Raw genomic sequence first — 25,044 nt, forward strand, 5'->3', positions numbered from 1 at the left:
CTGGGGGAGAGATCCTACTGTCCGTCTTCGGGGTTCAGCCCGCATCCGCTGTCCCCTGGGCCTGTCCTCCCACGTGAATTTCCATCAGACGTGGGGTGATTCCATGCCATTCTCGCTCCCGCTTCACCTGGATGGTAGAGAATCTTGATTTTTAGATCCGTCAAGTGTTCTAACACGTTTTTACATGTTAGAACGTAATTAGAAAATGTTAGAAATTTTCTAATTAGAAAATTAGTAATTAGAAAACGTGTTAGAAAATGCTACCTGGTTGTGGTGGAAAATAGAGATAGCTACTCATACTAAATATATATATATATATATAAAACATGTGCTGTCTCCTGATCCTCATCATTGTATGTGAAAGTTGTGTTGGTATACCACAAGTGATGCTTGAATTGTCTCCACACTTCCATTAAGAGTCCCTCCAAGACAAACTTGGAAACGTAAGCAGTGGGTAGAGCTCAGGACTTGCCTCTGAATCAGATCACTTCCGCCTCCCCCGTGAGATGTCTGAGAATTTGGGCTCAGATGCAGCAGAGCCCTAGGCCAGGCGTGTCCCTCTGGTCAGAGAAGCACCTCACCGCTGCCCTGAGCCGATCACCATCTAGCCCTCCTCGGCTCCTGTGAGTTTTGGGGCTCCTGTACCTGGGACTCTGCCTTCTACTCTGACACACCCAGGGAGCCCCTGGTGCTGCCGGGGGAGAAGGGCCAGGCTGGGGGTCTCTGCTGCGGAGAGCCCCCCCGGGGGTGAGGGACTCCCAAATCTTTCTCCACTCACAGTGACATCTTTATTTCGAGGCTTCAGGCTCTTTGGTCTGTGGATTGAGACTGTTTCATGAGTATCATGTGTGAGAAGGGGGACCTTACACAAGTGGCCAAGGTAGGATGGGCGTGTGAGCCCCTTAAACACCTGCCAGCGCTTCTGGCCTCGTGCCTTGATCTTCAAACTGAAACCCTCCATTCCTCCTTCAGGACTTAGAATAGAGCCCAGCAGGAGAGGCAGAGTCTGGTCTTGAGGGAATGGCTTCCTGCGGGGCCGGGCTCAGCCTGCAGCCCTGCTCTAGGAGTGACCGTGAGTATCCCGCGTGTTCCCGGGCCTCATCCTCGTGAGCCCATGTCTGTCACTGGTGTCAGCGTGATGGATCTTGAATTTCCCATCAGCAGCCGGTCCCGACCCCAGGGCCTGCTGTTGTGTTCCTGCTCACTCCCACGTCCACCTTGTCTGCCCTTCCCCTTTACAGGCCCTCCGTCTGCTCCTTGAACCTCTGATTCATTCTGGTGGAGCTGGTGAGGGGTGGCCTCACGTCAGCCGTGGGACCCCTGCCCTTGCCTGTCTCCATGCCCAGCCTCTCCATCCCAGCCTGCTGTGCTGGTTGTCGTCATGGAGACGACCTATCACGAGATAGCATAGGCCCCCCACATCTAGGGACCATCCCTTAGGTCAGAGGGCTGACCAGAGGCACTGCACTCTGTATAATTTGGGGCAGGGGAGAGTGGATGGTTGGTTGGTGGTTGGATGGGCTTCTTTTTCACGTTCCTGAACTTGACAGTTTGGCCAAGGAACAGACCACGCTGAGACCACAGCACCTTTAGGGGTCACTGTGATGTAATGCATTTGAGTTAATTTCAAGCCTTCAGAGAAGTTGCAGGTACAGTGAGTGGCCTCTCCCCCAATAGTGGGTCTTATTTGCATTCTTTACTTGAACCATTTAAAATTGTATTAGAAAAATAAGTTGTAGACACAGGACTTTCTTTTTTAATTGAAGCATAGTTGATTTACAGTGTTGCATTAATTTGTACTATACAGCTGAGTAATTCAGTAACACACACAAATACTGTTTTGTATTCTTTTCTATTATAGTTTATCATAGATATTTAATACAGTGTGCTGTGCGGTATGACATTTTTTATCCATTCTGTATATAATAGCTTACATCTGCTGACCCCAACCTCCTCCCCGCTGGCAACCACAGGTCTGTTCTCGATGTCTGTGAGTCTGTTTCTGTCTCACAGATAGATAGGCTTTTTTGTGTTGTATTATTTTAGATTCCACATACAGATGATATCATATGGTATTTTTCTCATTCTGATTTATTTCACTTAGTATAATAATCTCTAGTTGCATCCCTGTCGCTGCTAATGGCATTATTTTGTTCTTTTTTATGATTGAGTAGTACTCTGTTGTATGTATGTACCACATCTTTATCCCTTTCTCTGCTGATGGACATTTAGGTTGTTTCTATGTCTTGGCTGTTATGAAGAGTGCTGAATTGAACACTGGGGTGTGTGTATGGTTTCAAATTTTGGTTTTCTCTGGATATGGTGTGGCTTTGGTTTTGCCAGCAAGTGTTTGACACAACGTGGCAAGTGCGTTTTCATTTTGATTCCATCTAACGGCCTCCTAGGGAAAATTCTGGCAGACTGGTCAATCTATAAACCTGCAAATAAGGAAAAGATAACTAACGCCATGTGGTCACAGTATCCTTTAGGTGCAAGTAAACTCTTGCCGTGTCCTTGAAGTACAAACACAGCCCACTCTGCCGAGGACTTCAGCCTTGAGTTTAAGAACTTCAAGTCAGGGGGAGGAAAAAGGACCCTTTTAAAATCAAATGTGCAAATTTGACTGTTGTGACTGTTCTCCATAAACTGATCAATTTAAGTGCAGTGACTGAGTTAAGAAATACAAAAAGATTTTAAAAAAATGAGATCTCTGTTTGTCTGGATGTATTTATGTCAGAGTATGTGTCTGAATAATGTTGCTGAAGTTAATTTGTACATGAGCTCTATTTAATCGGCTTAAAGAAAAGTGTTTACAAATGAAATCTGCAATTAACTAGTTTTGCAAGAGGGAAACTAAGGGTAGCTGAGTTCATTAGACTCCTGTCTTGCACCACTTTGAGAAAAGAAATTGTAGTTTGAAAAAATGCCTGTTTTTAGAGATTATAGAATATGTTCTTAATTTTGCTGATGCAAATATGACAGTTCACAATTGCTTTCTCCTTTGTTCTCACTAGAGAGTAAGGGTTTTTTTTAGGGGTTAAAAATTATAATATGATATTAAAGCTAATAAAATGGGAAGGGAACCATTTCAGTGTATAAAGCATGTACGAGATGCATTACCAGCAAAAGACATTTAAGGACTGGAGATATTTTTGTTGAGGGAAAAATGTTGATGATAATTTTGTCCTACAAGTTGGTGGTGGTTTTCTGGATGGAAAAAATAAGGGATGAATTAATACGAATCCAGAAAGTGATAGAGTTGTGAAAAAGATACTTCAAGAAAAGAGTTTTCTGTGTTGTTAAGACTGATCCCCTCATTGTCAGGCTTCTGCCATCCTGATGCCATTATAGCACAGAAATGGTTTACACCTAAGTCAGGGAATTTAAAATTAATAAACAATAGCTGTAAATTAAAAAAATCAGGGCTGTGGGAAATCCAAGAGGGGCACTTGGCTTTTCCTGGCTCCCCGACACACCTCATCTTCATCTGATGGATTATAGCTTTCCATCCTGCAGGGATGATCCTGTTACAATGAAAAAGAAAAGGTTAGAAAATGTGTTTTGCACTTGGAGTACACTCACTTCACAGGACAGATCATACAATCCTTAAGAACTTCAGAAACTTTGAAATTATCACTGTCAGCATCCTCAGTCATCAGGCAAGGTCAACAAAACTAATGGGAAAACAGGACTCAAACAGAACAAAGATTAATTATATGAGATTAAGTGAATTGCTCAATATGATTGTGATTTTTACGACTTGTCTGACATACTTCTGGCTACTAATCTTTGTTTTTCAGATATAGAAAAGCTCCTTTTCTCAAGCTACTTGTGATTTACAACAGTACGGTAATTTACACCTATGGGTAAAATTAAAATGTTGTTGTTTTGTCTCTACCTGGTTCCTCCAGAAACTGGAGGAACTCTTGGGTTCTGAGCAACCTTATCAGGTGAATGAAAAGACTCCCTTGTCATGTGCAGGAATCTAGATATTATTGGGACCTGGAAAAAAGACAAATGTACTCAGTCTATAGATATCACAGGCAGAATCTGAAGGCAAGCCACTGGCATGGCTTTCCTGGCCTTGAGAGGCCTTCAGAAGTTCAATGTGAGGTTCCTAATGAAAAGTTCCAGTGCAACCAAATTTAAAGAGCCTAGGGACCTACCTGGTGGTCCGGTGGTCAAGACTGTGTGCTTCCACTGCAGGAAGGTTGGGTTCAATCCCTGGTCAGGGAACTAAGATGTCACAAGCCACACAGTGCAGCATAATAAATAAATAAATGAGCCTGTATAAGCAATTAAATTTATATAAGTAATCAGGCCAAGTTTATTGAAACCAGACTTATTTTGAACAAATCAGCCTTAATTAGCCTGGGTTTAGTAAAAATGAGGATAATCTAGAGAGAAAAATTATATTTCAGTTGTATACATGTATTGATATTGCAGCTCTGTATTTACTGAGGCTTTATATTATCTATGTCCAAAATGGCTCTTTATTGCTATGTTATATTAGTATACAGTTTATTTGAACTAGTAAAAGAGTGTTTTAAACTTGTTTCCAAAGCCAGTCACAGTCCTCTCTCTTTGGATGAAGATCAGATGCCATGTGACCTACAACTAAGGGATTATGCGCACTGGAAAAGCCATGATTGAAAGGACTAGGCCAAATTAAAGGACCCTTATCAGGTACTCTTTAACTAGCATATGTACAACAAAAGTGGATGAAATTGACTTTTGAGTTTGTACTTTCCATTTAAGAAGGGCCTCTGCATTTGACTATAGAAAAGATTGCTGACCCCAAATGCCACCCACACCAAGGTGAAAGACAATAGCAGTGGAAAAACAGCAGACCTAAAAATCTGGACCAGGCCTGTAAGAACCATCCAGCTAATCCAGTTGCATTGTTTACCAAATGTTTGTCTCCCTATCAAAATGGAAATTACTGTTTTACTTCTGACCCCAATATTCAGGATGAAAGAAAAATCTCTAGTGAAGATGCCACAGAGGATAACTGTTCATGACGTATCAGTGCCTGTTTTATGTGCATTGCCAAAAGCCTATGTACAGTGCTTGTGTGATAATTAAGTACAAGTGATAAACTGTATAGCCTACAAAGCATTTCCCCAATAGCATAGCTCTGAGCTTGTTTGTGATATCCGATTAGTTTTCCCCAAAAGTGGAGAACTAGGCAAAAAAAAAAAAAAAGAGGCCTAGCACCAAGGGACATGAATGGACCCAGAGCAGGCAACCGAGCCTCTGGCAGTGTTGGAGAAATCTATTGATTTATCAGTGGTGTTTATGGAAGCATCTGCAGTCGAATGGGGAACATGGTGAAAGACATTTTCACATGTTGGGGTATGGAGAAATCATTCTGGCTTGCACAGGATTGAATTTGAATTTTGGGCTGATGAAAACAGCCTGTTTGTGGCCTGTTAAACATGCGTTGTACATCTGCTTTAGCCATTTAAAAAACTGAAATAACTGGTTCAGACATCCAAAATGGGAACTAGGTGGCCATTAGGGACATGGGTTCAGACACGTTTCTATACTCCTGGAAACTTGAGTTCTCTATCAGACTTAAGGATACCATCAGCCATTTTCAAAACAATATCTGATAGCCACTACCAAATACCTTATGGTCTCAAGGTCTGATAATCATGAAACCTTTCTCCTACTTTAAAAACAAATAACACAAGAAAGCTCAAGCTGTCGTGTGTATGTGTTCAGTTGCATCCCTCTCTTTGCGACCCCATGGATGGTAACCTGCAAGACTTCTCTGTCCATGGAATTTTCCAGGCAAGAATACTGCGGTGGGTTTGCCATTTCCTTCTCCAGAGGATCTTCGAACCTACAGCTCCTGCATTAGCAGGCAGATTCTTTACTGCTCCGCCACCCGGGAAGCCCCAGCTCAAGCTGTATCCTCCCAGGAAAAGGCTACTTGGTTACTAAATATAGGTAAAAAGGAAACACTTCAAGAATTACTTTCTTGTTTGACAACTAAAATAGGAGGGCTCTTTTGAAAAACACTACAAAGGTGTATTTTAACCATTATCTTCATTGTATTGTTGTTGTCATCCAGTCGCTAAGTCATGTCTGAATCTTTGTGACCCCATCAACTGCAGCATGCCAGACTCTGTCTTTCACTGTCTCTTGGAGTTTGCTCAAGGAATCAGTGATATTCTCTAACCATCAAATTTTCTGTTGACCTCTTCTCCTTTTGCCTTCAGTCTTTGCCAGCATCAGGGTCTTTTCCAGTGAGTTGGCTCTGTGCATCAGGTGGCCAAAGTATTGGAACTTCACCTTCAGCATCAGTCCTTCCAATGGATACTCAGGGTTGATTTTCTGTGGGATTGACTGGTTTGATCTTGCAGTCCAAGGGACTCTCAAGAGTCTTCAGCACCGCAGTTCGAAAGCATCAATTCTTTGGCGCTCAGCCGTTGCTATGGTCTCACTCTCTTATCGTACATGACTACTGGAAAAATCGTAGCTTTGACTATATGGGCCTTTGTCAGCAAAGTGATGTCTCTGCTTTTTTAGTATGCTATGAAGGTTTGTCACAGCTTACTTTCCAAGGAGCAAACATCTTTTGATTTCATGGCTGCATTCACTGTCTGCAGTGATCTTCACTGTAATACATCCGATACTTTCCAAATGTTTGTCTAGGTGCTATGGCAAAGCAATTTAAAAGAGAGGTGATATTTTCTTAACACAAAATATCGATGCTGAGCTTGGAAATCGAGATTATTTGTAACTCTGTGTCCATTCCCTACATTAGGCAGGATTATTCCCCACTTCAGCAGGAAGTAACCAGATCAGTCATCACCTCATTCCCTCAGAGTTGGGGGAAATTGAAACGGAAAAAGAACTAAAACTCAGTTCCTCTACCAAGTTTAGGATTAACCTCTCAATCTAAAACTTTTGTTCCCTTTCGTATTCTCGCCCTCATTAAGCCTGAGGAATATCAAAGAAAAAGGGGGAGCTGAAACCATGTGCAAGCCCCGTGTCCTCATCTTGAAGTTAAATGCTGACCCAAGAGTTAATGATTGGTCCTCTTTCTGCCATCTTTCCGTGCCACCAGAATGGTGCGCGTGAATGTCCAGGCTGATGGTCTCGAGTATCAAACAACGCTGAAAAGGCAAACGCCAGGTCTTTATTAGACTGTGCTCCAAAGTCATTGTCAGGTTTCTAACTGTAACGATGAAGCATGGTTACATTGGCAAATTTGAAATCATTGATCACAGGGCTGGGCAAATTGTTGTGAACCTCACAGGCAGGCTAGGTAAGTATGGAGTGATCAGGCCCAGATTTGATGTGCAACTCAAAAGATCTAGAAAAATGGCAGAGTAACCTGCTCCCATCCCGTCAGTGTGGTTTCATTGTACTGACAACCTCGGCTGGCATCATGGACCAGGAAGAAGCAAGATGAAAACACAGGAGGGAAAATCCTTGGATTCTTGTTCTAGGCATGTAATACATACAAATAAAATGCCTCAGAGGACAAAAAAAAAAGTTCAAGATTGGAAAATGTGAAGATGTTGAAATGAAGAATAGCGTGGTACTGGGTGACTGGAAACGACGCAGACCGATGCAGCCACGCGGCTGAGTCACTGGACTCACAGTTCCCTGGAAGATACACATAAAGGTCTGACACACATTCCTGAGTTGTTTTTACAGGAATGAGACCCCTTCCAGGTGAAAACTGCTGACCACAAGAACGGATTTTAGACAGAAGGTTGATGAAGCTTGAAACCTCAGTTCAGTCCAGTCGCTCAGTCGTGTCCGACTCTTTGCGACCCCATGAACCGCAGCACGCCAGGCCTCCCTGTCCATCACCAACTCCTGGAGTCCACCCAAACCCATGTCCATTGAGTCGGTGATGCCATCCAACCATCTCATCCTCTGTCGTCCCCTTCTCCTCCTGCCCTCAATCTTTCCCAAAGAAAGGCAATGCCAAAGAATGCTCAAACTACCGCATGATTACACTCATCTCACACGCTAGTAAAGTAACGGTCAAAATTCTCCAAGCCAGGCTTCAGCAAAACATGAACCGTGAACTTCCAGGTGTTCAAGCGGGTTTTAGAAAAGGCAGAGGAACCAGAAATCAAATTGCCAACATCCACTGGATCATCGAAAAAGCAAGAGAGTTCCGGAAAAACATCTATTTCTGCTTTATTGACTATGCCAAAGCCTTTGACTGTGTGGATCACATTAAACTGTGGAAAATTCTGAGAGGTGGGACTACCAGACCACCTGACCTGCCTCTTGAGAAACCTGTATGCAGGTCAGGAAGCAACAGTTAGAACTGGACATGGAACAACAGACTGGTTCCAAATAGGAAAAGGAGTACGTCAAGGCTATATATTGTCACCCTGCTTATTTAACTTATATGCAGAGTACATCATGCAAAATGCTGGGCTGGATGAGGCACAAGCTGGAATCAAGATTGCTGGGATAAATATCAATAACCTCAGATATGCAGATGACACCACCCTTATGACAGAAAGTGAAGAACTAAAGAGCCTCTTGATGAAAGTGAAAGAGGAGAGTGAAAAAGTTGGCTTAAAGCTCAACATTCAGAAAACTAAGATCATGGCATCTGGTCCCATCACTTCATGGCAAAAAGATGGGGAAACAGTGGCTGACTTTATTTTTCTGGGGTCCAAAATCACTGCAGATGGTGATTGCAGCCATGAAATTGAAAGATACTTATTCCTTGGAAGGAAAGTTATGACCAACCTAGACAGCATATTAAAAAGCAGAGACATTGCTTTGCCAACAAAGGTCCGTCTAGTCAAGGCTATGGTTTTCCCAGTAGTCACGTATGGATGTGAGAGTTGGACTATAAAGAAAGCTGAATGCTGAAGAATTGATGCTTTTGAACTGTGGTGTTGGAGAAGACTCTTGAGAGTCCTTTGGACTGCAGGGAGATCCAGCCAGTCCCTTCTAAAGGAGATCAGTCCTGAGTGTTCATTGGAAGGACTGATGTTGAAGCTGAAACTCCAATACTTTGGCCACCTGATGCGAAGAGCTAACTCATTTGAAAAGACCCTGATGCTGGGAAAGATTGAGGGCAGGAGGAGAAGGGGACGACAGAGGATGAGGTGGTTTGATGCTAACTAATGCGAGACTTGTCTGTGAGCTGTTCACACCTGCTCCTTGGACAGTATAAAACTCCCTACCCCCTCCAGTGTGGATCATACAGTCTTGAGGAGATGAGCCCGCTGTGGCCCCCCCCTTTGCCTGGCAAAGCAATAAAAGCTGCTTCACACAATACTGTTTTCTCCACCTTTCCATTCCATATGAGTGAATGGATGCCAGGTTTCACCAACATTATGATTCACTTGGAAATCGTCTAAATTGCTGCAACAGCATGATTTCACTGTTTTGTGGTTAAATAATAGTCCATACATATATCTAATTATTTTTTTCTATTGAAGGATAGTTCATTTACATCGTTGTTTCTTTGAATGGAAACAACTTGATTCACTTATGTATATACATGTATTTTTTTTTTAGAGTGTATTCCCATGTGGCTTAGGACAGTGTTGAGTAGAAGTTCCTGTCCTATCCAGTAATGCTTGATTCATTATCCATTCTGTCATATATACATATATTCATGTATATGTATTATGGTTGTATATAATATGTATAGTATATATATATATGACACTAACGTGTGTTTTAATCCCAACCTATGTTATCTATCCAGATATGTATTGATCTATCTAATCTGTATCTCTCTAGGTAGCTGTCTATAGATTTATCTATATATCTGTAATTATATCTATATATCTATGTTAGTATCTATATCTTTCTATCCAACTATGTTTCCAACTGTCCAGCTGTCTGTTTATATCTTTCTGTGTAGATATCTATAGATCTATACCTCTATAGTCAGCTATCAGGTTTTCTGTGTTTGTATCTCTGTCAGTCTCGCCAGCTATCCACAGATCCCTCTATGTATCTCTGTTGTTGTTTAGTTGCTAAGTTGTGTCTGACTCTTTTGTGACCCTGTGAACTGTAGTCCGCCAGGCTCTTCTGTCCTTGGGATTTCCCTGGCAAGAATGCTGGCGTGGGTTGCCATTTCTTTCTCCCTATATTTATATCTATAATCTTTCTACCCAGCTATCTTTGTTTCTAGCTATCTCTGCTCTATATCTACCTATGTTGTTATATATATATATATGTATGTATGTATACACACACGCACCCAGCTATCTATATATCTGTCAATCTATATGTTTACATCTATCTTCTAAATACGTATCTATTAATTTATATTAATACACTGGAAGGGCTTTGGGACGTCACCCTGTCTCTCTGTCTCCTGGTGCTGGGCGTACCAGTTCTAGCCGCCTGCTTTCCAGTCACCTCACCATTCTCCCATGACTGCTCCGAGTCCTTGGGCAGGACCTGGCATGTGTGTGTGGGGTGAAGGGTATCAGCAAAGAGATAATGTCTCTCAACCCTTGGTCCTCTGTTTTCTCTCTCTGCACTCTACTTCACCACTCAGGATCCCAGCTTTGCCTAGGGCTCAGCGTGCCCCACTTCCCAGGAGGAGGCATCAAGAAATGTCGCCTTCTTTGGGAACCACGGCTGGAAAGCCATTGCCTCAGGGGATCTCCTGGGCCAAGGCCTGCGGGGTTCTAAATGATGCCGGCCCTAGGGCCCCAGATAAACACCTGAGGTTGCTAAGACAAAAAGAACGACAGGGCTAACTGCACAAGCCTAGTGCCATCGAGAGGGAAATTTCCCTCACACTTAAAAATCAGCAGGAAAAAAAATCACTGGAGATTTGTCAGCATCATTACCCCTTAGAGAAATGGAAGCCAAAACTGCAGTGAGGTCTCCTCTAGCACGGGTCTGCAGGCAGTCTCGAAACGGTAAGGGGTTGAGCAGAGGGAGGACAAGAGAGAATCCCCAGTTCCAAGTAGACGGAAGGCAGACAGCTAAAAGCCACTCAAAAACAGTACACTGCATCATTTCAAAACTCAAAAGACCGCTAACCACAGGGTCCTGGAATCCCTTTCCAGGGACTACATCTGGAGAAACCATCCTTCGTACAGACACGCACACCGCCACTGACAGGAACCAAGGGGCGGAATGCAAACATGTCCATCCTGCACATGAATGGACTCTAGAGCAGTGCTTCAGATGTGTGAAGGGCCATGACTCAGCAAAGAAGAAAAACACAAGGCCAGGAGTAGATGGACCTGCAGAGGATCACAGGGACCCAAAGAAGTCACACTGTGTCGAATTCCATATGCGACCACTTCTCGGTGGAATCTCAAATAAATGCAAATAGACTAGTCTCCCAGACTTGGAAAATACACCTAGAGTAACCTGCAGGAAATCTGGGGCGGTGGCGGAGGAAATAACCAAAGTCGCAGGGATTCGAATACATAAAGTTACACTGACATAGGTAGACCGAGAGAGAAAGACATGGCTGGATACATACAGAGCTAGAGAGATAGTGCCATGGACTCTAGGCCTACCAGGCTCCTCCATCCATGGAATTTTCCAGGCAACACTACTGGAGTGGGTTGCCATTTCCCTTCTAGGGGTACAGAACGGACAGAGGTTCAAGGGTATATATACAAGCAAAATGAACCAGGGCATTATGCAAACAACAGAGAACTCAACACTCTCAAGCTACAGAAAAGGAGATGTGCAGAAACAGAGGTTGATGTACAGGGAGAAGCGGATCCAATGGCTGTGCCCCTCACATGAGCACAACGATACAAAAGACACTAATCCAGTCACCAATAAACAGGCCGCGAGTAGCAGAAAATGAATAAAACCGTCCACTCTGTAGCCCTCATCAGCCAGGTTGCGCTGGGGTGGAGGTCCATCCCGGGGGCCCCAGCAGCCTTGGATCTCAAGGGCGGACGGTGCAGGGGCGGGTCAGCTGGGCAGGAGGTGTATGCCGAGGAGCCCTCCCTTGAATCTTGCGGTCCTGGCCCCCTCTGCGTGGGACCACCGTGTGGGCATCCCAGGGGCCCTCCCACGGCTACGCCAGCAGGCCCACGGCCCTCAGGACACGCTGCACTCTCCGCGCGGGAAGGGCTTTGGGACGGCCCCGTCTCCACGTCTCCCGTCGCGAGGCAGACCGATGCCGGCCTCCTCCTCTCCGGTCACCTCACCATCCTCCCGTGACCACGTCAGCAGAGCCCACTGGCAGGACCGGAAATGTGTGTGTGTGTGTGTGTGTGTGTGTGTGTGTGTGTCTGTGTGTCTGTGTGTCTGGGGGGGTGAAGGGTCCTGTCGAACAGATACTGACTCTCAACCCTCGGCCCTCTGCGCTTTCTCTCTCTCTGCACTCGACCTCCCAGGATCCCGGCTTTTGGCCTCGGGCTCCGCGAGCCCCGGTTCCCAGGAGGCGGCATCGAGAAATGTCGCCGTCTTGTGGCCATGCGTGGGAACTACAGGTGGAAAGCCTGTGCCTCAGGGTATCGCCTGGGCAAAGGCCTGCAGGCTTCTATAGGCTCCCAGAGCCAGAGAACAGCCTGAGGTTTGTCAGACAAAATGCAGGACGAACACGGCCAAATTGTAGAAGCTGTTTTCCACCAAGAGCATAATACGTGCACACTGACAAACCAACCAACAAAAACACCCCCGGATATTTTTTTCAACATCATCTCTTAGAGAAACGGAAATCCAAAGGGATAGTGAGGTATCATCCAGCACTGGTCAACAGGCAGTCTACGAGAAACAAGTGGTCGAGGGGGATGGAGAAAACGGAACCATCCTTTTTTGTCACAAAGGGAATGCAGATGGCTAAAAGCCACTCAAAAAAGCAATAAGCAGCTTCCTTTCAACACTGAAAACATAGCAACCAGGAGATACTGAAATACAGTCCTCGGGCTAAATCTGGAGAAAACCATTCTTCCAAATGGCATGTGCACCGCGACGTCCCATGCTCTGCTGTTTACAAGAAGCAAGGCGTGAAACCTACGAAGAAGTCCTTGGACAGATGCATCTACTTCGACAGTGAGGACGGGGTACACATACGCAGCGGCTATGACTCAGCTAAAAGAGAAGAGTGAAGTCGCCCAGGAGCAGCAACATTGATAAACTGCAGAAGATCACACTGATCCACGTATTCACAGAAAGACCAACGATATGGCACAGCTTTGAGATAGAATCCCACATGAATACAAATGATCGACTTTATCAAACAGCGATCTACTCCCAGACGTAGGAACCATACTTAGAGTTACCTAAGGGAAGTTTGGGTCTTGGGGGTCAGTTATTCGAAGTGGTAGGAATGAAAACATACACAGAGATAGTTACATAGATAAATAAAGAGATACCTGAAGAGCTGGGGAATACATAGCTGGAAAGATAGTTATAGATATAAATATAGATAGAGAGAAGGATATATAGATAGCTATGAACGTGGTTCCTGATATCCAGAGGAGTATATCTGCATGTAGATAGATGTATATAGAGACAGATGTAAACATAATTATATAGCTTAATGTATTAATTGCAGCAGACAGTCATTATAGTAGATACATCTACACATAGCTTGACCGATATCGATAGAAAGAGGGATAGATAGATAAAGAGATAGCTGGATATATAGAGATTGGATAGACAGGCATATATGTTGTTGGTATTCAGTCCCCAAGAGACGGCCGACTCTGTGGTCGCGGTCCTGGCCCCCTCTGCGTGGGACCACCATGTGGGCATCCCAGGGGCCCTCCCACGGCTACGCCAGCAGGCCCACGGCCCTCAGGACACGCTGCACTCTCCGCGCGGGAAGGGCTTTGGGACGGCCCCGTCTCCACGTCTCCCGTCGCGAGGCGGACCGATTCCGGCCTCCTCCTCTCCGGTCACCTCACCATCCTCCCGTGACCACGTCAGCAGAGCCCACTGGCAGGACCGGAAATGTGTGTGTGTGTGTGTGTGTGTGTGTGTGTGTGTCTGGGGGGGTGAAGGGTCCTGTCGAACAGATACTGACTCTCAACCCTCGGCCCTCTGCGCTTTCTCTCTCTCTGCACTCGACCTCCCAGGATCCCGGCTTGGCCTCGGGCTCCGCGAGCCCCGGTTCCCAGGAGGCGGCATCGAGAAATGTCGCCGTCTTGTGGCCATGCGTGGGAACTACAGGTGGAAAGCCTGTGCCTCAGGGTATCGCCTGGGCAAAGGCCTGCAGGCTTCTATAGGCTCCCAGAGCCAGAGAACAGCCTGAGGTTTGTCAGACAAAATGCAGGACGAACACGGCCAAATTGTAGAAGCTGTTTTCCACCAAGAGCATAATACGTGCACACTGACAAACCAACCAACAAAAACACCCCCGGATATTTTTTTCAACATCATCTCTTAGAGAAACGGAAATCCAAAGGGATAGTGAGGTATCATCCAGCACTGGTCAACAGGCAGTCTACGAGAAACAAGTGGTCGAGGGGGATGGAGAACACGGAACCATCCTTTTTTGTCACAAAGGGAATGCAGATGGCTAAAAGCCACTCAAAAAAGCAATAAGCAGCTTCCTTTCAACACTGAAAACATAGCAACCAGGAGATACTGAAATACAGTCCTCGGGCTAAATCTGGAGAAAACCATTCTTCCAAATGGCATGTGCACCGCGACGTCCCATGCTCTGCTGTTTACAAGAAGCAAGGCGTGAAACCTACGAAAAAGTCCTTGGACACATGCATCTACTTCGACAGTGAGGACGGGGTACACATACGCAGCGGCTATGACTCAGCTAAAAGAGAAGAGTGAAGTCGCCCAGGAGCAGCAACATTGATAAACTGCAGAAGATCACACTGATCCACGTATTCACAGAAAGACCAACGATATGGCACAGCTTTGAGATAGAATCCCACATGAATACAAATGATCGACTTTATCAAACAGCAACCTACTCCCAGACGTAGGAACCACACTTAGAGTTACCTAAGGGAAGTTTGGGTCTCGGGGGTCAGGTAATTGAACTGGTAGGAATGAAAACATACACAGAGATAGTTACATAGATAAATAAAGAGATACCTGAAGAGCTGGGGAATACATAGCTGGAAAGATAGTTATAGATATAAATATAGAGAGAAAGGAGCATATTTAGATAGCTATGAATATAGTTACTGATATCCAGATGAGTATATCTGCATGTAGATAGATGTATACAGAGACAGATGTAAACATAATTATACATCTTAATGTATTAATTGCAGCTGGACAGTCATTATAGTCGATACATCTACACCTAGCTTGACCGATATCGATACAAAGAGGGATAGATTGATAAAGAGATAGCTGGATATATAGAGATTGGATAGACAGGCATATATGTTGTTGGTATTCAGTCCCCCGGGGCGGCCGACTCTGTGACCCTGTGGACTGCGGCACACCCGGCCTGTCTGTCTGTCACCATCTCCTGAAGTTTGCCCAAGTTCACGTCTGTGGCAGCAGTAATTGCATCCAGCCATCTCCTCCTCTGATGCTCTCTTCTTCTTCTGCCCTCAGTCTTTCTCAGCATCATGCACTTTTCGAATGAGTTGGCTGTTCGCATCAGATGCCCAAAGCAGTGGCGTTTCAGCTTTAACATCAGTCCTTCTAATGAGTATCCGGGGTTGATTTCCCTTCAGATTGATATATATGTGTGTGTGTGTGTCTTTATATACATATGACATACATATGTCATATATACAAGACATATATACAAATATACATAAAGAGATAGGTAGTGGGTAGACATAAACATATATTTATAGATAGACCTATAGGTAACTGGGTAGAGAGGCAGAAACATACCCAGAAATAAGTGAGTAGATAAACTGACAGTGTGATAGCTGTAAAAAGTCGGACCCAGAGATATGAGGAGAGACAGACAGCCGAGTATATAGATAGCTGCACTGCTGCTGCCAAGTCGCCTCAGTTGTGCCCGACTCTGTGCGACCCTATAGTCTGGAGTCCACCAGGCTTCTCTGCTCATGGGATTTCCCAGGCAAGTATCCTGGAGTGGGTTTCCATTTCCTCCCGCTTGGGAACTTTGCAACACGGGGATTGAACCTCAACCTTCCGCGGCTCTTGCCCTGGCAGGTGGATTCTTTGCTGCTGAGCCACCTGGGAAGCCCACCGACATAAATACACGTATAGATCTATAGATAGATTCATAGATAGCATGTTCGGCTTCCCGGGTAGCTCAGTGGGAAAGAATGTGGCTGCCAGTGGGGGACATGCAGGTTCAATCTCTGGACCAGGAATGTCCCCTGGAGAAGGAAATGACAACCCACTGCAGGATTCTTGTCTGGGAAACCTCAGGGACAGAGTAGCTTGGCTGACTACAGTCCATGGGATGGCAAGGAGTGGGACGCCGGCTTGGTGACTGAACAAGAACAAATCAATAGCTTGGGTTATAGATACAAATATAGAAAGACAGATACCTGGACATATAGAAAGCTGGATAATAAAAAGAGAGACAGGAGGAAAGATCGCTAGACGGTTGGTTAAATCGATATTTAGATAAATATAGGTATAAATAATTGTTGTTCTTTAGTTCCTAAGTAGTGTCTGACCGTTTGTGACCCCATGGAGTCTAGTCTGCCAGACTCCTCTTTCCATGGGATTTCCCAGGCAAGAATACTGCAGTGGGTTGTCATTTCCTTCTCCAGGGGATATTCCCGACCCAGAGATCTAACCTGCGTCTCTACTGTATTGCAGTTGGATTCTTTACCACTGAGTTACCCGGGAAGCCCCATAGATATAAATACACGTGAAAAGATACCTTGATAGCTAGATAGATACAGTATAAATATAGATAGATAGATAGATAGGTAGATAGCTGGATAGATATAGACATAAATATAGACAGTTGTATACAAGATAGCTGGATATTGATAGAGAGAAGTATAGAAAAATAGACAGTGGTTAATGTGTGTGTGTTAGCTGCTCAGTCATCTGATTCTGTGTGCCCCCACTGACTGTAGCCTGCCAGGCTCCTCTGTCCATGGAATTCAATATAGATAGATGCATTGATAGATCTATAGACAGCTAGATAGAGAGATATAAATACAAATAGGTAGATACAACTAGACAGATATACAGTTGGATAGCTGGATACTTAGATAGCCTGGATAAAAAGATATAAATATATAGGTAGATAGCAAGAGTGAAAGATAGAACAAAAGTGTAATGAACCAGGACTTACTGGATAGAACAGGAAACTACTCAAGAATCTGTCTTAAGCTATATTGAAAAAGAATCATAAAAGAGATAAATGTAGACATGAATCAAGTTGCTATAGACCTCAAACAAATATAACATTGTAAGTGAATTATATGCTAATAGAAAATAAAAATTACATGAGAAGAAAATGCATACAAATGCCTACTCTATAGCCCTCAGGCCTGGCAATCTGAGAGTGTCACATCCCTGGGGCTTGAGCAGGCATGGAGCCCAAGGATGGACAGTCACGTTGCTTAAGGTGGTGGGCAGGATGTCTAAGCAAATGAACCCTCCCCTGTTGGATCTAGAGTGCCTGGTTCCCTCTGCATGGGACAGTCATCTTCAGATCCAGCAGGCTCTCCTGCAGTTACACCAAGCCTATTTTTCCCCCAAAATGGTGCATACTCTGGTCAGAAGAGCTCTGAAAAGTCATCCTGTCTCCACATCTCCTGGTGGTGGCCTTCCCACTTCTAGCTTCCTACTTAATCATTTCACCATCCTACCATAACAGTCTCAGCCTAGCACTCTGGCAGGACTTGGGATATGTCTGGAGAGTGAAGGGTAATGGGGAAGAAGTAATGACCTTCGACCCGTGGCTGTTTATCACTGTGCACTCAACTTTACAACCCAGGGATAGGACTTTGGCTATGACGAGGCTTGTCCTTGTTGCCAGAGTGGGGCATGAAGAAATGCTGTCCCCTTGAGACCATTTCCCGGAACAACAAATTTAAAACTGGTTTTTATGGACACTTCACAGGGCTGGGCTTTCCTGGTGGCTCAAATGGTAAATATATGCAAATGATACCACTTTAATGGCAGAAAGTGAAGAGAAGCCAAAGAGCCTCTAGATGAAGGTGAAAGAGTGAAAAAGCTGGCTTAAAACTCAACATTCAAAAAACAAAGATTATGGCATCTGGTCCTATCACTTCATGGCAAACAGATGGGGAAAAGTGGAAACTGTCAGATTTCATTTTCTTGGGCTCCAAAATCAATGTGGATGGTGACCTCAGCCATGAAATTAAAAGACACGTGCTCCTTGGAAGAAAAGCTATGACAAACTTAGACAGCATGTTAAAAAGCAGAGACATCACTTTGCCGACAAATATCCGTCTAGTCATAGCTATGGTTTTTCTAGTAGTCGTGTATGGATGTGATAGTTGGACCATAAAGAAGGCTGAGCTCCAAAGAATTGAGGCTTTCAAACTGTAGTCATGAAGAAGACTCTTGACAGTCCCTTGGACAGCAAGGAGATCAATCCTAAAGGAAATCAACTCTGAATATTCATTGGAAGGACTGGTGCTGAAGCTGAGGCTCCAATACTTTGGCCACCTGATGCAAAGAGCCAACTCACTGGAAAAGACCCTGATGCTGGGAAAGATTGAGGCAAGAGGAGAAGGGGATGACAGAGGATAAGACGGTTGGGTGGCATCACTGACTTAATGGACATGAATTTGACCTAACCCAGGGAGATAGTGAAGGACAGGGAAGTCTGGCGTGCTGCAGTTCATGGAGTTGCAAAGAGTCAGACACGACTTAGAGACTGAACAACAACAAATGGTAAAGAATCTGCCCACAGTGCAGGAGACCTGGGTTCAATCCCTGGGTTGGCAGATCCCCTGGAGAAGGGAATGGCTACCCACTCCAGTATTCTTGCCTGGAGAATCCCATGGACAGAAAAGCCTGGCAGGCCCCAGTCCATGAGGTCACAAAGAGTCAGACATGACTGAGCAGTGAACACATTTTTACGGGCTGTACATGACCTCGGCCGTCAAGAAATATCATGTGATGTGTAATAGAAAAATAATTCAAAACTGGGCCAAATTTCTGTTGCTCATTTCAAGAGGTAAATTGTATTCTTTTAAAAACATGGGGGGGGGGAAGAGCAGCTGAAAAGATCGTCAACATACGTAATTCCTAGAAATGCAAACCCAAACTGTAAGGGGGGACTTCCCTGGTGGCACAGTGGTTGAGAATTTACCCATGCAAAGCAGTGAAGACCCAGCGCAGTCAAAAACAGAAATAAGTAAATATAAATAAATAATTAAAAAAAAATAAAATTCTGCCACCTGCAACAATGTGGACTGACCTAGAATGCATTATACCTAGTTAAATAAGTTAGACATATTCTATGTTCTCACACGTAGAATCTAAAAAAATGGAAGAAAGAAATGTATATAACAAAATAGCAATAGACTCACAGAGAACAAAGCAATGGTTACCACGGGGGAGAATGAAGTAGGGAGGGAAAGATAATCAGTACCCTGTGCAGAAAATCCTCTTCATGGATCACAGCCTTGTCGAGGTGAAGTGGCTTGTGAAACTCAATGAAGCTATGAGCCTTGCCGTGCAGGGCCATCCGAGATGAACAGGTCATAGTGAAGAGTTCTGACAAAATATGGTCCATAGGAGGAGGACATGGCAACTCCCCTTTGGAATGCAAGGAGATCAAACCAGTCAATCCTAAAGGCAATCAACCCTGACAATTCACTGGAAGGACTGGTGCTCCAATACTCTGCCCACCTGATTTGAACAACTGACTCATTGGAAAAGATACTGATGCTAGGACAGATTGAAGGCAAAAGGAGAAGGCAGTGGCAGAAGATGAGATGGTTGGATGGCATCACCGACTCAATGGACATGAATTTGAGCAAACTCTGGGAAATAGTGAAGCGCAGGGAAGCCTGGCATGCTTCCATGGGGTTGCAAAGAGACATGGGGTAGCAAAGAGTCTGACATGATTTAGTGACTGAACAACAACAAATGTAGAAAATAAACACACATGGAATTTAGGAAAGTTGCAGGATACAAAATCAATACACAGAAATCACTTGTATTTCTATACACTAACAATGAAAAATCAGAAAGAGAAATTAAGGAATCAATCCCATTCACCATTTCAACAAGAAGAATTAAGTATCTAGGAATAAACTTACCTAAGGAGACAAAAGAACTGTACACAGAAAATTATAAGACACTGATGAAAGAAATCAAAGATGACATAAACAGATGGGAGAGATATTCCATGTTCCTGGGTAGGAAGAATCAGTATTGTGAAAAGAACTATACTACCAAATGCAATCTACAGATTCAATGTGATCCCTATCAAATTATCAGTGGCATTTTTCACAGAACTAGAACAAAAAATTTGACAATTCATGTGGAAACACAAAAGACCCCAAATAACCAAAGCAGTCTTGAGAAAGAAGAATGGAGCTGGAGTAATCAACCTTCCTGACTTCAGATTATGCTACAAAGCTACAGTCATCAAGACAGTATGGTACTGGCACAAAAATAGAAATATAGACCAGTGGAACAAGATAGAAAGCCAAGAAATAAACCCATGCACCTATGGGTACCTTAGTTTTGACAAAGGAGGCAAGAATATACGATGGGGCAAAGACAGTCTCTTCAATAAATGGTGTTGGGAACACTGGACAGCTACATGTAAAAGAATGAAATTAGAACACGACCTAACACCATATGCAAAGACAAACTCAAAATGGATTAAAGACATAAATGTAAGACCAGAAACTATAAAACTCTTAGAGGAAAACATAGGCAGAACACTCAATGACATAAATCAAAGCAAGATCCTCTATGTAGAAGATCAGAAATAAAGTAACAGAAATAAAAACAAAAGCAAAAAGTGGGACCTGATTAAACTTAAAAGCTTTTGCACAGCAAAGGAAACTATAAGCAAGGTGAAAAGACAACCCTCAGGATGGGAGAAAATAATAGCAAATGAAACAACTGATAAAGGATTAATTTCCAAAATATACAAGCAGCTCATACAACTCAATGCCAGAAAAACAAACAACCCAATCAAAAAGTGGGAAAAAGACCTAAACAGACATTTCTCCAAAGAAGACATACAGATGGCTAATAAACACATGAAAAGATGCTCAACATTGCTCATTGTTAGAGAAATGCAAATCAAAACTACAATGAGATATCACCTCACACCAGTCGGAATAGCCATCATCAAAAAGTCTACAAACAATAAATGCTGGAGAGGGTGTGGGAAAAGGGAATGCTCTTGCACTGTTGGTGGGAATGTAAATTGATACAGCCACTATGGAAGACGGTACAGAGATTCCTTAAAAAACTAGAAATAAAACCACCATATGACCCAGCAATCCCGCTCCTAGGCACATAGGAAATGAAAATTGAAAAAGGCACATGTATCCCACTGTTCACTGCAGCACTATTTACAATAGCTAGGACATGGAAGCAACCTAGATGCCCATCGACAGATGAATGGATAAAGAAGTTGTGGTACATATACACAATGGAATATTACTCAGCCATAAAAAGGCACACATTTGGGTCAGTTCTGATGAGGTGGATGAACTTAGAACCTATTATACAGAGTGAAGTGAGTCAGAAAGAGAAAGATAAATATATTCTAATGCACAGATATGGAATCTAGAAAAATGGTACTGAAGAATTTATTTACAGGGCAACAATGGAGAAACAGACATAGAGAATAGACTTATGGACACGGGGAGAGGGGAGGAGAGGGTGAGCTGTATGGAAAGAGTAACATGGAAACTTACATTACCGTATGTAAAATAGACAGCTTACAGGAATTTGCTGTATGGCTCAGGAAACTCAAACAGGGGCTCTGTATCAACCTAGAGGGGTGGGATGGGGAGGGAGATGGGAGGGAGGTTCAAAAGGGAGGGGATGTATGTATACCTATGGCTGATTCATGTTGAGGTTTGACAAAAAACAAAAAAATTCTGTAAAGCAATTATCCTTCAATAAAAAGATAAATTAAAAAAAACCACATGGATATATTATACAACACAGAAATATAACCATTATTTTGTAATAACTAAGTGGGGCATAATGTATAAAAATACTAAAATTTTGTACCATCGATATTAATAACAATATTATAAATGATATACTTCAATTTAAATAATCCATAGGGTGGCTGAATGGATTCACAAAAATCAATTATATACTGTGTACAGGAGATTTGTGTAAATTTTAAGGTCATGTATAGGATAAAATTGAATAATCGGAAAAAAGATATTCCATGCAAATGATACTTGTCTCACTATTGTAAGGCAAAGAAGGCTTAAACCTCTCAAAGAAATGAAGGTTATCATATAATCAGACAGGGACTAATTCATCAAGCGATTATGTATGTAATCAACATACATATATTGTATCCAACATAAATATGTATGTATCCAACATTGGAGCATCTCAGCATATAAAGGAGATATGAACACTTGTGAAAGGGAAAACATGAAGAAATAAAATAATGGTACGAAATGTCAGTACCCAACTTTCAACACTGTATAGATCACCCAGACAGAATACCCACCCAGAAGCACTGAACTTGAACACACAGTTGATATCAAGTGACCGTAACAGACATTTACAGTGCATTGCACTCAAAGGCAGCAAAATTTTCATCCTTCTCAAGTATTCATAGAGTGTTTCCCAGGATAGATTAAATGTTATACCACAACAGAAATCTTCAAAAATCTAAAAGATTGAAATCATGTCAAGTATCATTTCCTACCACAATGGTTTGAAACTGAAACTCAAGAAGAATAATTAAAAATTCAAGAACACTTAGCAATTTGAACAACAAGCTCCCGAACAGCCATTGCACAGAAGAATAAAAATAGGGGATGTCCCTGGTGGTCCAGCGGCTATGACTCCGTGCTCCCAATGCAGGGGCCTGGGGTAGATCCCACACACCGCAACTAAAAATCCCATGTGCTGCAACCAAGACCTGGCACAGTGAAATAAATAAAAAATATTTTGAAAGAAAAAAGCGATAGAGAAGTAAAAAATATATATCTTAAAGCAGACAAAGTTGGAAACGCAAGTATCTAAGCTCATGGTGTACAGATAAAACAATTCAAAGAGTTATGTTTATAGTGTTAAGTGCATATATTTTTTTAAAAACAAAGCTCTTGAGAAGGGATCAAGAAGATAAGAGTAGGAAGATACTGAGCTCACCTCCTCCCACAGACACATCAAAATCACAACAATTTACCCAGAAATTATCTCTGAAATGACCTGAAGACTAGCAGAGAACTTTTCCACAACTGAAGGTATAAGGAAGGAAAAATCAAGGTGGGCAGGAGGGTTGGAATCACGGTCTAATGGTACCCACGCCTCCAGCACAGGGACTCGCGGCTGGAAGGGGTCACAGCTGCACGAGAGGGCCGGGGTCCAAGCCCTCCATCGGGAGGCTCAGCCCAGGGTTCCTTCCCCGGGCGGGTGGGGAGAGAGCACCACAGCGGGTCTGGCTCTGAGAACCTGCTGGGCTCATGCTCAGGAGAGCCGGAGGCCAAGGGGAACTGAGACTGCTCTCAGAGGGCACCACACAAATTGCCCTGTCCTCAGTCCCCGCCCAGAGCCAGCAGTTTCAAAGACACCTGGGTCAGACCTACTCGCTCAACTCAAGAGAGCTTCTTGGGGTGGCGTGAGGCAGCTGGGACTCCCGCTAGGGACTGAGATGTTGGCAGGCAACTTTTCAGTCTTCCCTTGACCTGGTGCGTATCCTGGCATGCCCCAGCTGCCACCACGCCTACGGCACTTCTGCACCACAAGGCCTCACACCCAGACGCACTGGGGGCCTAGCCAATCCACCTCTGCACCTGGAGTGCCACACTGCCACCCATAATGGGGAGGGGGGTGCTGCCTTGCCCACCAGCACACCCAGGGGAATCACAAAATGCAGGACCTCATGTCAGTTTAGGCCAAGGTCCAACACTTCCTACCAGCCGGTCCACAATAGCTGGCCCCGCCACGCAGCCCACAGAGGGGTCACCCCTGGGCACATGGCTGTGCTGGCCACGGAGTGTGCTGCTGGGCCCTCTAGGCCATCTCCTAGGTGAGGCCACTTCTCCAAGACCGGGAAATGGAATGAATTGAACCTAATGAATAGAAACGCACAGAGAGTTAGGACACATAAGGAAATAGCGGAATTTGTGACGAATGTGGTAACAAGATATAACATCAGAAAAAGAACTAGATAAAACAGAGATAAGCGTTCTATCAAAAAAAAAAAGTGTTCAAGGTAATGATTATAGAGATGCTCATCCAAGTCAGGACAAGAATAGATGGACAGAGTGAGAACTTCAGAGAGTAATAAAGTTCAGTTCAGTTCAGTCGCTCAGTCGTGTCCGACTCTCTGCGACCCCATGAATTGCAGCACGCCAGGCCTCTCTGTCCATCACCAACTCCCGGAGTCTACCCAAACCCTTGTTCATCGAGTCGGTGATGCCATCCAACCATCTCATCCTCTGTCGTCCCCTTCTCCTCTTGCCCCCAATCCTACCCAGCATTAGGGTCTTTTCCAATGAGTCAACCCTTCACATGAGGTGGCCAAAGTATTGGAGCTTCAGCTTCAACATCAGACCTTCCAATGAACACCCAGGATTGATCTCTTTTAGGATGGATTGATTGGATCTCCTTGCAGTCCAAGGGACTCTCAAGAGTCTTCTCCAACACCACAGTTCAAAAGCATCAATTCTGCGGCACTCAGCTTTCTTCACCGTCCAACTCTCACATCCATACATGACCACTGGAAAAACCATAGCCTTGACTAGACGGACTTTTGTTGGCAAAGTAATGTCTCTGCTTTTAAACATGCTATCTAGGTTGGCCAGAGAGTAATAAAATAAAGAACCAAACAGCTGAAAAATACAATCTCACACACACACACACACACACACACACACACACACACGAGGGAAGCAACATTAGCTGATGTGATACAGGAGAACAGATCAGTGATCTGGAGGACAGAGAAATGAAAATCACCCAAGCTCAATAGCCAGAAGAAAAAAGAACAAATAGAAAGTGGGACCTCTGAGACAACATCAGGAAATATTAACA

General features: G+C 43.9%; 1 long non-coding RNA gene and 1 pseudogene across 1 annotated transcript; both read left to right on the top strand.

The window, feature by feature from the left end:
- Nucleotides 1-1,398: 1,398 nt before the first annotated feature.
- On the top strand, nt 1,399-5,104 carry LOC145520606 (uncharacterized). Its single transcript, XR_014064628.1, has 4 exons — nt 1,399-1,649; nt 1,930-1,973; nt 3,801-3,844; nt 4,565-5,104. It is a non-coding gene; the product is annotated as an uncharacterized LOC145520606 (long non-coding RNA).
- A 1,975-nt stretch (nt 5,105-7,079) lies between these two features.
- Nucleotides 7,080-7,463, top strand: LOC145520605 (small ribosomal subunit protein uS8 pseudogene; annotated as a pseudogene).
- The last annotated feature ends 17,581 nt before the right edge of the window (nt 7,464-25,044 follow it).

The sequence above is a fragment of the Giraffa tippelskirchi genome, chromosome 9 (assembly GCF_054371585.1).
Source record: "Giraffa tippelskirchi isolate mGirTip1 chromosome 9, T2T-mGirTip1v1.2.pri, whole genome shotgun sequence".
NCBI classification, from domain to species: domain Eukaryota; kingdom Metazoa; phylum Chordata; class Mammalia; order Artiodactyla; family Giraffidae; genus Giraffa; species Giraffa tippelskirchi.